The sequence below is a fragment of the Trematomus bernacchii genome, unplaced genomic scaffold, assembly GCF_902827165.1.
Source record: "Trematomus bernacchii unplaced genomic scaffold, fTreBer1.1, whole genome shotgun sequence".
In the NCBI taxonomy this organism is placed as follows: domain Eukaryota; kingdom Metazoa; phylum Chordata; class Actinopteri; order Perciformes; family Nototheniidae; genus Trematomus; species Trematomus bernacchii.
The window spans coordinates 2,257,081-2,270,611 of record NW_022987683.1 but is presented as its reverse complement, the minus strand read 5'-3'; the positions used below and the strand labels follow the sequence as shown (position 1 = coordinate 2,270,611).

The following is a 13,531-nucleotide window of genomic DNA, read 5'->3' as shown; positions in this document are numbered from 1 at the left end:
TTGTATCTTATTGTGATAAGTAATAGTGTCTTTGTTGCAACGGACACTCTTCTTGGCATTCAAACATAGAAACCAATGTGTGGAACTTTTGCAGTAATCATCACAAAATGCAACTGCAACCGTGACGACCAGAGCAGGCTGGCAGTGTTAGTGAGACACCTCCCACTCAGGGAAGCTAGCATCTGCTGCGCCACAGTACGCCACACTTAGAGAATGAGGCAAGTAGGGATTCCATATTGGGTTAGTTTATTTCTAGTGAGATGAGTAAGAAAAAAAGAAAACAAGGAAAAGAGCAGATTATCTTGATGTATAGAGAGCCGAAGTTCCTCCCTTTCCGGTGGACCTCCATGGGACCTTATTTCAGAAAAATTATGTATTGAAGTCAATGGCGAGAGAAAGATTATCTTTTGATCCCGTTTGAATTGTGCCACGAATTACACATATGATGTTTGTCAATTTAAAAGATCATTTTGCAAATCAAAAAAATAAAAATGTGTCGTAAAACTGTGAAGTGAAACGCTCAATGAAATCCATCTCTGGTCTCGCACACGTCACCAACACCAAGATGGCCGTCACGTTAGCACATTTCACCTCTTTCTTTGAGAATAAGGCGAAAAGTATTAAAAGAGGTGAAAATCACTACAAGTCTGGGCATGTTGAGAGCTGTACATACACACAACGGGAGTTAGTCGGTTCCGTAAGAGCCAGCATGCGGGACCGGCTTTACAAGGTTTCCGTGAGTAACACGAGTGTAATGTTAATGACATCACTTACGCGACTCTGGGATTTGTAGTCTTTCTAGTTGCGTATTTTTCATAGTCTTATATTTCAACAGTTTTACGACAAACTGTGACTTTTTTGACATGGAAATGATTTTTTAAGATTGACAAACATCATATGTGTAATTCGTGGCACAATTCAAACGGGATCGAAAGATAATCTTTCTCTCCCCATCGACTTCAATACATAATTTTTCCGAAATAAGGTCCCATGGGGCGGAAGTAGATGGGCGTGAGAGAGATCTTAGTGTTCTATCTCTTCTTCCTCACTCCCATCCAAAGTTCTTCCTTAACCCTCCTGTTGTCGTCGGGTCAAATCTGACCGATTTACTACTTTCATCAATCATAACTTTTTGGTTTTACATTCGATTGCATTAAGGCTTTATGGTATCCTTCACAGTAGACATTTGAACATATACAATTGCTGATCACCACTTTCATTGAATTTTGGATGATTTATTCAACTTTGTAACACCCACACACACACACACACACACACACACACACACTCTAGATGTGTCCCCCCCCCTTATGTGCCCAATCCCCCCATGTGAATCACACCTGGCACACACACACAGAACAATTTGACACATTTCCCGCTCTTATGTGCCCATCCCCCCACATGGATCACACCTGGCACACGCAATACATGTTCAGTGTCTGTTCTTTGTATATTTACTGCAGTTTTTCATGTATACCAGTAGTCTGATACAATATGTACAGTTTGAAAGGGTGTTAAATGAAATTTGGTGATGATTAATGGTTTTTGGGTTAATGTAATAACAGTTAAAACAGGACCGGTCAAAGTTGACCGCGAACACCAAAGTAAGAGGGGGGGAAACGAAGACAATAGGAGGGTTAAATCAAAGTCTTAGCATCAATATTAAAGTAGGCAATTTTCCATCATCCTTTCTCCCCTCCTCTCAACTCCTGCATTTAAGGTCATACATATTCAGCTTTTAAAAAACCCTATCTTAATGCATCTCCCCCTACTCTTGCTCAAAAGCTAAAAAGATCCAAAGAAACTCTGATGCCACTAATTAAAGACTTTTTGAAATTAGAATAGAGTGGTCATCCTGTTGCTGCATCTGCCAGCAAAGATTCCCTCTCTGCTTTGATTGCCTAAGCTGTGTCTTTATTCTATTAGACTGTGCTCTAGCGATTGACTCAATCACACAGATAAACACACACATTCACACTCAGCAGGCCTCTGCAGTGCTCACACCGACTGTCAGCACACACTCCAACACTGCCTGGGGGATTCAAAGTGTTGTGTCATAGATATTTAACTTTGAAAGTAGGAAATATATTAGCATTTTACAGAATGTGTTTATTCATTCAGTTTTTACATCCACAAAAACACTGAGGAAGGTGCAGCTTTCGGGTGTGAAGCATATTATTTGAATAAGGAAGTCAGATGAAATTATGATACTTTATATAATTGCCCACCAAAAAGAGAAAACATGTCCTGTGACATGACATCTCCTACTCCCCACCCCTTCTCTACGGCACATTAAACCCTCCTCTATTCTGCCATGCCAGTATCACTCCATATTTTCCTCCTCCTGCTCTTCATATTCACAAACCTTTGATGTTGCCTCACACTCTGTACACTGAGCCATCTCCCCCCTGTACAAAAGAGCCCCGTGTTTTGAATGCCTCCAAGCTGGTTGCACATGCATCCCTGCAACCTCTCCTCTGCAGCCCTCACTTCCTCCCTCCCATATTTTCTCCCTGCTGTCAAAGCCCATTCTCTCCCTCCTCCACCAGCTGTGTGGAGCAGAGGCCCACTGTGCCAAGTGCCATTTGATGAGCCTCTTTCTGGCAGCCACAGTAATTGTGTGGACATTTCCTCTCTTCCTTCCATCCATTTCTCTCTTTCTCCCTTCATCAACTGTGCTGGTGATGCATCATCATCAAAATCACCATCTCTCTTGCTGAATGTCTCTTTTTGCATTCCCTCAATCATCACTCCCCCTCTCTCGCTGAAAATCCAAAGCATTTTCCCCAGTGACACTTTCTTTCCTCCCACACTTTCCTTACTCTATGGCAGAATAAAACACACATGAATATTTGCATCCCTCTGGCGGGCTTGAATATGTGTTTGTCCTCTATGTCCATCCCCCTCTCAAATCCTATGCTCCTTCTTTCTTTTTAAATGATCAAACTATTTCACTCAATCAAGCTTAGAAGTGTCAAAGCCATATGTTTCCCAGAGATGAACCATTGCATGAATTCTGCCCCTGATAACATTTAGCTGTACATTTACAAATGTACTGAGGGATAGGATGTTAGGGGAAGGAAAAGTGGATAGAGAAGTGGATGGTGATAAGATGGGAGAGATGAGAGAGAATTCATGGGTAAGTTTACAAACAAATATCCTCAGGTACAGGGCAAACACTTCCTAACATGTTTTTTTATGAAAGAGTCTGTGTTGTTATGTGTTCAACATGAGCCTCTGCCTTTGTAAGCTCTGGCACACAGACTTCCTAACAACTGTTTCCCCACATGATTATCCAAACACAAATACAAACTGGTGAAGGTCATTCGTAATTCATGTGATCATGAACATGATATAGCACGTAATGGCTCACAGTATGTCTTATTGTGTTTTATACATCAGGTAGTTGTAACAAACAGTTTGCAGCTAACTGTGTACTTACATTAAATTGATGAGATGAAAGGAAGATTCAAGAATCATGTGTGTGTGTGTGTGTGTGTGTGTGTGTGTGTGTGTGTGTGTGTGTGTGTGTGTGTGTGTGTATGTGTGTGTGTGTGTGTGTGTGTGTGTGTACAGAATAAGAAATATGTATTGGGAGTCTCTTTTCGTGGAAACGTATGCAACTTTATGACAAGCTACAGGATTTTTAAAATGTTTGTAGACATTTCATTGATGCCTTTTTATTATGACATACATTTGAGATCATGTAGGATGTGTAGATTATTGTTTTTCTTTAAAAAAAAAAGAGAGAAGAAAAACAGGCATGCATGAACATGTCCATCATAAGTGATCGACTAACATCTGACACTCAGTGGTCGTGATGTGTTTGACTCAGAGGGCAGCTTAGGGAAAAGTGATGACCTACAGTAGGGAGGCTGTGACACACACACACACACACACACACACACACACACACACACACACACACACACACACACACACACACACACACACACACACACACACACACACACACACACACACACACACACACACACACACACACACACACACACACACACACACACACACACACACACACACACACACACACACACACAATGTCAAATTGGGCCTGAAGCTCCAATACTGTACTATTTACACACTGAAAAACAAGATCTTGCAATAATTGGACTCCTTTCAAGATGTTCAGAAGCATTTAATTAAAAAAAGTATTGCCAAGTATGAGTAGAAATGAAAAAATAAATAAAATATAATTGGTTTAAAGCCTTACTTATCTGTCAACACACATTATATTTAGATATGATAGGATGTATTAACATAATATTCACACCCTTCCTGATATTTCAGCCATAAAGGGAGAAAATGGTTTCAAGGCTCCTAACTTCCTATTAAGGGAATTTATGGCTGCATGCAGAAAAAGCAACTGCATGCTTAATAGTTCACACACTCCAGGTGAATCTTTGTCACTCTGCCAGAATGATGTGGGTTTACATAAGGCTAAGTTGTTTGACTGTTTGTATAAATATTCATATGAAATGTTCTATTAAGAAGGTGCCACTATGTACTCAGCGAGTGAGGAATCTTCTAGTGTTAATTGCAGATGGTGGATAAAAAACAAACAAATATGCAACAGTAGGCTAAACCAGACATCTAAAAGTTAAGCAGAACCACAGCATTACACATCACCCTCTCCCACCTGGACAACAACAGCACTTATGTTCATCAACTTCAGTTCATGATTCAACACCTAGTTCTCCTTCAATCTGATCACCAAAGTTGTTGACCTTGGCATCACAACACCACTTTGTATCTGGATACTGGACTTTCTAATTACAGACAGGTAGGTAAGACAAAAACATTTATTAAACCCTTACCCTGAATGGATTAGTCAGCAGGGTAGCTGAGCATTAACCTTGTGTTTTCAATTAGTATTCCATACACATTACAAAAGGACGTATTATTTAGTAACTGTTTTAACATAATTCACTCTGTGGTTGTCTAGTAATGATTTATTTTGTCCTGGTCAATCAATGTTATGCAAATGTGATGAAATATTGCAAAGCTGATGAATAAGTAAATTGTGGGAATTGTAATTAGCCATTTACACTCTTGACTTTGCCCTGTGGCGTTCACACTCTGCCAAGTCACCGGCACACAAACCAACCAATGAGCTGACCAGTGAGCGCCTGGCAGGGCTGGAGCCGCTGCCTGCCGTAGTGTCATGTGTCCACCCTGGCATGACAAGGTTTCTGCCAACCATCATACAGAAAGGCTTTTCAGATGCCCAACACAAATTGCCACCTGCCCTATTATCCTGTGTGCAGGCCTCCCTCCACACCCGCAGCCAGATGCTGAACAAAGACCCCGACACGACTGCAGCAAATACACAAATCACTTGTATGGTGTGGATAATTATTTCAACATATGCAAAGAGCTCTTCACAACTGAGGGATGGCACATCGTACAGCGTTATTCAAAATGCATCTCAGTTCCTGAGCCTGGTCTGTTATCTCTCATAGGGGGATATTGTTTTTGTAAATAAAGCAATGTTCTTTATATTAGAGGTTGCTGACATCTTAGCCAGTAATAACAGTTTAGCACTTTTTCAATCAATGATTCCTGGAGTTTATATTTGCAACTGGTCATGTCTGTAAGTGCAGAGAGCATGCCAATACCTGAAGCTGAAAGGTAGAAGAAAAAAGATCCCGATTAGCATGAAATTGGGCCATGCCAAAAGCCTTTTGCTCTGGAAAAACACCAAGTTGGGAGCTGGTAGCCATTTAAAAAGGGACACCCCATCCATTTTTCAAAGCGGAGCAGGCCACACTTTTTGTGTTTTCCAGTGACAAGCAAAATATAAATCAATATGTCTGGGGCAGCGTGGAAGCCTGATGCGTTAATGTGGAATCGATAGCTAATGTCACAGTCATTTTTCCTCATATTCCAACCTATAGTCGCAAGGAGAAGGCAAGAGCTGGTGTGCACCACTGGGGAGTGGCTGAGGGTCATTGGGCTGAATGAGAAAGAACAGTGCAGAGGGCATTCTGGGATGCCTTGCAACATATATACATATATAAACTACTACAGCCAAATGTTGAGAACCTGTGACATCACCCTCGGGTGGTAAATGGTCATATTCCAATAACAATGGAAGGTACTTTTTTTTGTATTGTGATACTTAAAATGAAAAAATGAAAACTATCATAAGAAAGCATTTTGAGATAAATGCAGTCTTATCTCTACCTTTTTGGGGGGTCAAAGTTGTGAAGAACACTTGAAAATAAATTCCAGTCAACAACAAATAGTGATCATGTAAACACATGACACAGTCAGAGAAGTATTTGTGTGCTGTCATAAGATGTATGAGGAGAGCATAAAAAGAATAAAACATAATGATCATCACAAATAAGTTGGCAAAATGTATGAAGCATGACACTATGGGCAGCACACATCCCTGTGGAGGCTTCTTATAAAACCCAACTCAGTAATAATTCCCCAGTACTTAAATATGTATGGGCCAGCACCTACAATCCACCACCTCTCTTACTATTTGTCAGCAGAAATGATTTAGCCTCTGGAAGTCTGCGACACAGATGCATTTAGAAAATCACAGGGGGCACTGCTCATTGTTGCTTATTGTGCTTTCTATACCTGTACAACCAGTCAAAATGGGGTAAACAAAAATCTTCAGAGTCCATACATTTGCAAGCAAACCAGAGTTTGGTGGCAGACACCTCTCCACTGTCATTGCTGGGGACGGAAAACATATACTTTTAAAGGTGATTTGCAGCTTTGAATGCAGGCACAATGTGAAGCCTGTGTGCAGTGCAAAGCTGGAGTGGAGATAAACGGTCTGAAAGCTTGATGTAAAGTTCAAAGGGGTTTTGTTTTTTAACCAGCAGGCTTTTATCCTAAGCCTTTCTTTGTGTGACAACAAGCAAATGCCATCAGTAGCAAAGTTGAGTTGGAACCATTTCCGAGATCATGATTCCCCAGATATGAAAGAAAGAAATAGCTTTGTTTTGACTCTAGTTTTATTTTCTGCTTTAGTTTCATCATCATGCCAATGGTTGCCTTCTGGGGATAACGCATACCTAGAGTAAACAAAATTAAGTATGAAATGACAAAGTAGCTTAATCACATATTTCCCCTAAATGACACCTTTGCCCTTAAGGAAAGTAGATAAGTGTGTATCTGCGTACAAGTCTACAGACATGCAGTGTGTGTTGTTTTGCGAGACGTGAGCATGCACATAAAAATGTGTATTTTGAAGTGGCCAACAGATTAAATTACTTTGGGCATGGACGGAAGGGAGGGAGAAATAGAGAAAATGATTGAAAAATAAATGGAAAAATGATTTCCTATTCTGGGCCCTGTCACAATGGAAGGAGAAGGCAATGGGGCGACTGCATGCTTGTTTGTCTGGTTGAGGCAAAAGCACGTCTGTTGCAGCTGCTCATTATAAGACATTACCAATTCATCCTCCTCTATCTCTCCCGACCACTGCTGGCTGCGGACTCCTATACCAGATTACCTAAATGAAATAATCCTAATCTCTATTTGCAGTTAATTATGTCCATAGGAAAAACAATCCTAGCTAGGCCGGCGCCCTTTCAGAGAGCTCAATTGGTCCTCATGTGATACCCAGCATGTGACCTTGAAGGTATCAAGCTACATGACGTTCATAGTATTAGGCAGAATGGCTTTTTAGTAGGTTGTTTTTCAAGTTTTACATGTCTCAGGTGAACTGAAACATGAAATAAGAATTATTCTAAACCTAACAGTAGTGTATTTATAAGGGTAAAACACATAAATATAGGAACTGCGTACAAAACACGTACCAAACACTTATCTATCATTACAGGGACGCCGTTAACCTCGACCCCTGACTGTACCCATGGTAACTATGATGCTGTAGGAAAACAAAGTGTCGTTTCTGGTGACATCCGTAGCTGAAATATCATGGCACAAGTGGCCTCACTTTCCAGCTAAAACTGCCATTTGAGAACCGGTTAATCTTTCATTTGCTCCAACTCTTCACCATTAACCCTGAATCAGAGGGACAGTATCAGCTGGGGGATCAGTCACATACTGAAAACATACACTGCCCTCTCCTTGCACTGGGCCATGTACTCATCGCCTCAACCTCCATAGCTTCATCCCTCGTTTGTTTTAATCTGCACCAGGGCCTTGGAGTGTATATTGGTGTGTATGGACTGGATGGAATGGCCCAGTCATCCATTAGGATTAAGTCCCCCATAAATTGCAACATCCCCATCCTCACTTCACCAATCGCCACATAATTACATTTGAAAGACGTAGCGCGTGTTGACCTCCGAGAGGAGCTCCGCTCTAGAAATGATGTTTGGTTGTCTTGGAGCTTGTTGATGTCCCGTCTGCACTTTGAGAAATCCAGGGTTTCCCACTGCACTCGAACGGAGAAACGCAGGTGTTTGAATATATTACGGATGTGGTATTTTAAAGATTTGTATTGTATGTCTCCAAGGACATAATCCACCATTGTCTGCGGTTGAACACTAAATCTATTGTGCCTTTTCCGTAATGTTTGACCTTCACACTAACACAGTAACAATTGGACAGTGTCAACTAAGAAACTATGTTAAAAGTGATGTTTTCCAACGGTTGTCGTGTTTTAGCTGTCTGAATAAATGACATACTTGTTGTATAATCAAAGATAGAAGTCGTCTATTTATTTTTTTAACAACATACACACATTTATATGTTTCACCTCCCTGTGTTTTCTTTCCATGGACACTATGCTTTGCGATTGGAATATAGACACAAACTATTGCCTATAGGCACTGTAAATGGCAACTGATATGTGTTGGAGACCAGTTCTTAATTAATCCATTCAAAACACTCTAAATCTGAACTACAGAGCCACTATAAAATATCAGAAAGACCAGGCAAACAGTTGAGTTTTCAGAGACAGCCTGCAGCGGTGTGTGAAGGCTGAGACAGAGCAAGGACAGGATGCAGAGGGAAGCATTGTTTATGTCCTGGAGCTCCATTCCCTCCCTCCACCCTATCTGTTTGCCATCCATCAGTGCCTGACAACCTTGACAGGTTAGGGAAAGATAGCACCTCAATACCACTGAGATAGGATGGGCAAGATACAAGCAGACTGTGTGTATTAGTGTGTGTTTGCGTGTGTTTGCGTGTGTTTGCGTGTGTTTGCGTGTGTGTGTGTGTGTGTGTGTATGTGTGTGTGTGTGTGTGTGTATGTGTGTGTGTGTGTGTGTGTGTGTGTGTGTGTGTGTGCAAGGGAAAGAAAGGGGTCATGCCTTGCCACTTACCACTACACATCCTCATCCCACACTGACGATATGTTGACAGGCCGAGAGAGAGACGAAAACAAAGGGGCAAAAAGGGCCAAGGAGCACTGAGAGAAAGTGCGTGTGAATGTTTATGTGCATTACTGTAGAGGCAGTAAATATGGAACTGATGTTGCCACACCACAGACACACATATAAGCAGCCCAAAGTAATATCTTCCAAGCATGGAGCTGTGGTAGTGAGAACAAAATATGACACAATAAGGGTTTCTTTTCTCAGATAATAGTAATTCCCACAGAACCACAGCGTGTCCCAGTGGGGTACAAAGATGGATTTGACTTTACTATTCCCTGCAGCAGGACTGTAAATTATACTAATTGGGGTTAGATCCATGTTAAGGACATAAGTGAGTATTTAGGATCAAATGCACTTAGAAATAATGCAGAATAAAAAGTACAGAAATGGTAATGGAACATAAGGGGAAAAGTGTCAAACACCACATGCAACATGAAATCTAAAAATAATTCTAAATAAAGTATGTACCAAGTAGAGGTGGATGTTGTTGCAATTAGCCACGGAAAGCACAGACACGTTGAACGAGTATCAAACAGATGTGATATCTTCGCTGAGGAATGCGAGAAAATTCCTAAGTGATCCCAGGGGAGATTTTAAGAGCGGCTGACCCTCTGAGAAGGATTTCAAAGCGTCGTCAGGTATGAGCAAAGCCAACACACGCTGCAGGCGCCGAGGAAGAGATGTAGCAGAGCCATATGGACTAAGTGGATTTAGTGACAGTGGATCGAGCTGGCATGCTGGGCAGGTGAGTGCACACTCCTCACTGAGCAGATGCTTTAAAGAAGGGGGGGGGGGGGAACATGTGATGTTGGGGGGTTTATGAACAACACCCTCAGCAGAACATGTGCATGACCACATGGTGTGCATTTATGTGCTTCTGCAGGTATTCACATTGGTTATCGTTCTGTATAAAAACACATATGCTTGAATGCCCCACTGAATAAACATAAAGACAACATGCACACACCAGTTGCCAAATGTATCACCTTAATAAACAAATATGCACCCAAACTCTAAAAGCTTTTCCGGCCTGGCATCCGAAAGCCCAATCACGGCTAATAAAGGAGGCTAATGAACTGCTCTCATTATGTAGATGCTAATCATGTAACACAATCTTGTAATTTGACACACTTGATTTATGGAGGAAGACCCCCCTCCTTCCACAACACCACTATCTGCCGACAATCCACCACACTCCACACAAACCTTCTTTTACCATTAACAATCTGAGCATGTCACAGTATGAAGTGTGTGGGGCTGCAACATGCATAATGAGGTGCTTAGGAGACTTATCGCACACTGAGAAGATGCCAAGGGGGGGGGTGGGTGGATCACATTTGGGGCTGTCAATGGGCGGGGGAGGTATGACAATGTCAAAGTAATGCGTGAGATTACGTGTACGCATGTGTGTGTATGCTTATATATAAGGAAAAAAGGGATCATATTTATGGTAATAATGACAATGGTAACACTCATTGATTTCTTTATAAAGTAGATTAAAATCTACTTGTATTGATAGTTCCTGTAGTGATAATGCATTCATGTGCTAATGTGGCATTCTTTTATTTTAGCTATTTTTGGGTTTGTACCATTTACAACATTTCAGTGAGAGAAACATTTTTGATTAATATGTACTTATAATTGTTCTAAATGTGTGGGGCAGTTACAGCCCCATAATTAACTTTTCGGGGGTAGTGGGATACTTATTGGTACATTTTTGGTAAATTGATAGAAGGACCATACCCTAGCCTAGACAATATGGTTTCAGCTCCAGTTCCAGGTTTTTTGAAAGCATGTAACAGCTATAATAATATGACATGAAGGTGCTCTGTGTGTGATGTACTGTACGAATGCATATGAATTTCCATTACAAGAGTAAATCCTATTTTATGTCGACAGAGGCGGCGTTATCCCACAGCTTTCAACATACTGTCACAACAGACTAGACATACTCCAACGCCATGCTTTCACTGTTTTTCAGCCTTAAGGACAGGGTTTTAAATGTTCAAGTTGCAATGATATTAGTCAAAATAAAGCCCACCTGAACCAGATAATGCCTTCTTGTTTTGTTTGCACAACATCCCAAAACCTGTATGTATTCAATTAACTATGCAGTTTCATTTAATAAAATGTCTTTCAAGGCAGTAAATCCAAGAAGGCTTGCAATACAGCCACATCATGTCAGTGTAGCCTCAAACATGCTGCTTAACCCTGAAGGAAAAGAAGAAAGGTTGCATCTTAAGCATAGCCAGAGGGTGGAAATTGTCAAAGATGGAGCACGCAGAGAAAAAATGATAGAAAGGGAGAAAGGAGGGAGAGCAGAGAGTCAAACATGTAACAGATGACAGACAAACAGGTCATGCCCATTCAAGGCAGAACAGATACTGTGATTCTTATAAGAGCAAAACAGTGTTCTCTTTTATCCATCCATCTCACTTTAAGGAGGAAATGCAAAGGACACATCATACACACAAGTATCTAGAGAGAGTGCAAGATGTTGACACAGGTGAGACCCTGAAGATGGACCGAGACAAAAAGAGGAGAGCATTTGAAATTGCCTAACTCCAAGTTGAAGGCAGAGGACTGAAATTGCCTTTGAGTCAACACACAACGCTATTTTGTGTGGATAAATGAGGATGTCACTAGGATTGTCATGGAGTCAATATCACACACCCTTTTGTCTACGATCTGGAGGAATGTTTGGTGTCGATGCTGCTATTGGCCATCAGTGATCATCAACTGGAGACCTAAAGGCCACATCTGGCCAGATGAATCTTCTCTTTTGTATTAATGATTCCCCCATGACTGCTGCTGGTGCTGCCAAGTTATCCAATACTATCTTACCACATTGTGACAAGCTGTATACCAACATTGAACTCAAATTGGGTATATCTGTGGGTTCACTTAAAAAATGGAATGTACAACGACATCTAAACTGTGTCAGTCTCTTGTTGTCTTTGGGTCAAATCTGACCGATTTACTACTTTCATCAATCATAACTTTTTTGTTTTACATTCGATTGCATTAAGGCTTTATGATATCCTTCACAGTAGACATTTGAACATATAAATTGCTGTCCACCACTTTCATTGAATTGTGGATGATTTAGTCAACTTTGTAACACCCATGGTGTTCCCGGTCAAAAATGACCGCCATAAAGAAATGGAATTAGTAACCATCCGGATCAGATAAAACACACACACAAACACACACTCAGGGTGTTTCTCAATCGCGAGTAAAGCTGCTTCAGAGCCACTATTTCAAGCATACTACGTCATCGAGTGCCGCCGAAGTACTGTTCCAATCTCCAGCATACTTGGAAATCTAGCGAGCCCGGCGTACTCCGTTTTGAGAAATATCGAGGCTGCACATAAGTAGACTCCGCGGTCTTAAAATCCCCACAACGCTTTGTGCACGGACCAATTTCCCCAAATCTGTGGCGGAAGATGTAAGAGGCGGGGCCTCTCATATGATGCACACCTGCACACTTGCTAGCCTGTTCCACTCTTTGTTTTCCGAATGCCAGGAAGTATTCTTGCCTCGCTTCTGAAGCAAGATGCTCGGCAGACATGTGCTACCAAGCAAGCGTACTCGCGATTGAGAAACACCCACATACTCTAGATGTGTCCCCCCCCCCTGATGTGCCCATCCCCCCATGTGAATCACACCTGGCACACACAGAACAATTTGATACATTTCCCGCTCTTATGTGCCCATCCCCCCACATGGATCACACCTGGCACACGCAATACATGTTCAGTGTCTATTCTTTGTATATTTACTGCAGTTGTTCATGTATACCAGTAGTCTGATACAATATGTACAGTTTGAAAGGGTGTTAAATGAAATGTGGTGATGATTAATGTTTTTTTTGTTAATGTAATAGCAGTTAAAACAGGACCGGTTAAATTTGACAGCGAACACGGGGGGGAAAATGAAGACAATAGGAGGGTTAAGTAATCATTCAGTTGAAGTCTGAAACTAAAGTTATTTCTGGATAATTCGAAAGATCTGGTCAAATGTCTGTATAGAACTGTTGAAGGGTTACAGAGGAAAGTGTAGTAAAGTAATGCTGGCTTTGTGTCAAATACTTTAAATAAAATGTTTTTAAAAGATGTCGGAGAAATTCAAAGGATCGTATAATCAGACAATGACCTGTCTGACCCCAGCAAAGTGTCCTATACAGACTCATAATC

The 13,531-nt window shown here is 41.2% G+C and overlaps 1 protein-coding gene across 1 annotated transcript in view; it reads right to left on the bottom strand.

Moving 5' to 3' along the window:
- nrxn2b (neurexin 2b) overlaps positions 1-13,531 on the bottom strand; it is a 619,828-nt gene that overhangs the window by 365,053 nt on the left and 241,244 nt on the right.